The 2,446-nt window shown below is 39.2% G+C and overlaps 1 pseudogene; it reads right to left on the reverse strand.

Moving 5' to 3' along the window:
• Positions 1 to 1,429: 1,429 nt before the first annotated feature.
• On the reverse strand, positions 1,430 to 2,016 carry LOC114646749 (androgen-induced gene 1 protein-like; annotated as a pseudogene).
• Between the last annotated feature and the right edge of the window lie 430 nt (positions 2,017 to 2,446).

A 2,446-nucleotide genomic window follows, 5' to 3' on the forward strand; every position in this document is an offset into this window, starting at 1 on the left:
ATTTCATCAGCACTTTTGATTCTGAAGTATGCCATACAGCTCAGGTCATTGATCACAAGGGTATCGATGCACCAAATCTATGCTATACTGAAATAAACTCTGGAGATGGATCTGTACGTAACAAAAGGTTAGTCAATGGGGAAACACCAGAGCTGTCTGATTTGCTGGGACCGCAATCTCAATTTTCGTTTAACTGAAACATAGAAAAAATTTTAATGAGTTTGCATCTCTAAATTAGGCGAACCCATCTGGTTATATTTACTTTGCAGTAGCACATGGCTCTAGTCTGCTGAACAGTCTGGCGGGAATTGTTATATCAGATCCAAACATGACAATAATAACCATTGAATGGATATTCATTTGATGTTAAGAACAGATTTAAATATCATGATGACACTTTGTAGTTAATAATAATCATAATAATCAAAAGGATGTGGAAATGTTCATATAAAAGGTTTATGTCACTGTCATGAAGCACTCTATCACTCATTTTCAGCAACATTAAGAATAATATTGTAATGAGCACTGAGATAGAAAGGCCAAGACGCACATACAGAATGAGGGTAAACCCTAATATTTGACAATAAATGGAACAGGCTCACCATCCTCCTGTTATAGCCCAGGGTAGAGTTCTGCACAGGACTGATTTTTTAAACCCACACACACCCTGTCCCATAGTACTACATCCCACGCCTGCTCACTTCCGCATACACTTGGCTTCATTTCTTCTGCTCCCACCTGCTTCCTAACCATTTTTGTCCCGCTCCTGCCCTTAGAGCTGTATTGCTTCCATTAAAGAAAAAAAATGTCATCTATAGTTGATAAGCCTGTTTAAAATGATTGTGTACAAGAAGGTGGCTGAAGTTTTCCCTCTTTGGCTCAGTTGTCTTTTCACTTTTTTTGTTCTGCTTCATCACTGTTTAATACAGATTTTCAAATGGGACTTAAATTATAATTTCTGAGCACAAGTCTGCATGTCTTTATCACAGAAAGGAACAAAAAAGAGTGGCGTAAGCAATGTGTCTTGTTAAAGCTTTGTAAGTAGGCAACCACTTACTATTCCATATGGAAGTAAACTATGAGCTATGTTAATAACTGCAATTCACAATTCAACCCTGTAAAATAACATTCATAGGTCTTTGTCCCCAGATACCAGAAGAATGACCTCAGAGACTGGTCACAGGAAAAACTTGCATACATTGTCTTTGACAATCTTTGCCTTGATCTTTCCATCTTCATTGGGAAATGTTTTTGTGATTAACCCAATAGGCCATTCGTACTTCTTAACTTGATTGTCCTTCATCATCACCACATCTCTTTCTTTTAGGTTTATCAGGTTCTTGAAAACATTTTGGTGAGTCCCAGGTATATTTGCTCAGAATTTCTGCAAGAATATAATATGTGTCAATGAAATCTGTACTAAGTGAAAAGAAGATAATTCTGGCCACTGGATTAATTTGCTCCAATAGCAGATAAACCCAGGCACTGGTCATGTGGTGAACCCAACACATCCATAGTACATATCAAACAGCAAAGCTACATGCTGTCACAAGTCCACAAAGCCAACTGGGGTAAAAATGGTGTGTCAGTCTCATCTCAATTAAAATAAAGGGCAGGACAGTTGTGTGCATCCCATGATTTAGCCACTGTGGTATAAAGTTGTCTAAGAGCCAAGGGTAAACCAGATCTGAGTCATACAGGTATATGGCCCACATCATGGTCACAACAAACACTCCCACAGGAAATGCTAACACGGCCATCATCCAGTTACGAAGCCCAATGAGCTGCCTTTCTTGTTCTTGATTTTCATTCGCTTTTCTATGCAGACTTGGCAAATCAGTCAATACACAGACTCCAAATAAATTACTTGTATAACCAGGTTTATGAATGTTAGAAACTTTGAGCCGCCCCCATTACTTTGGTGAGGGGCATATTGATGGCTTTATAGTTGCAGATGATGGAGAAGTATGCGAAGAGGATCGCTAGCCTAAGAACCTGGGAAGGTATGAGAGACATATTTTCCTTTTTTAAAGTGTGCTTGATGGACAAGAGATTGTTAAGGGGTTGTTCTCTGTTATTACGAGGAAACGGTTGAGGAACCACCCAACTGCTTATGTTATCCTTGAAGATTTCCATATTCATTATTTGGAGGAAAGTCATTGTCTTCAACATAGGGTGCTAACTTGCCTAAATTTTGTGACCAAGAGTTAGTAAATGTGACAGAAGCAGGTTCACCCTTCTCGCTTCAGAGCTTCTCTTTCACGCAAATACTGCCTTCACAAGGTTTAAAGTAGTTTGGCCTTCCATTTTCAAGGACAATGTTTTTGAGGACATTCAAAGAGGGCTTGTGGGCGGTTCCCAAACAGACATCACTAACAATGACCCACCCCAGATCTAATCATTGGGCCCAGGGGATGTTATTTGGACCATTGTATTGGCTTCTTAA

The sequence above is a fragment of the Erpetoichthys calabaricus genome, chromosome 1 (genome assembly GCF_900747795.2).
Source record: "Erpetoichthys calabaricus chromosome 1, fErpCal1.3, whole genome shotgun sequence".
Lineage (NCBI taxonomy): Eukaryota > Metazoa > Chordata > Cladistia > Polypteriformes > Polypteridae > Erpetoichthys > Erpetoichthys calabaricus.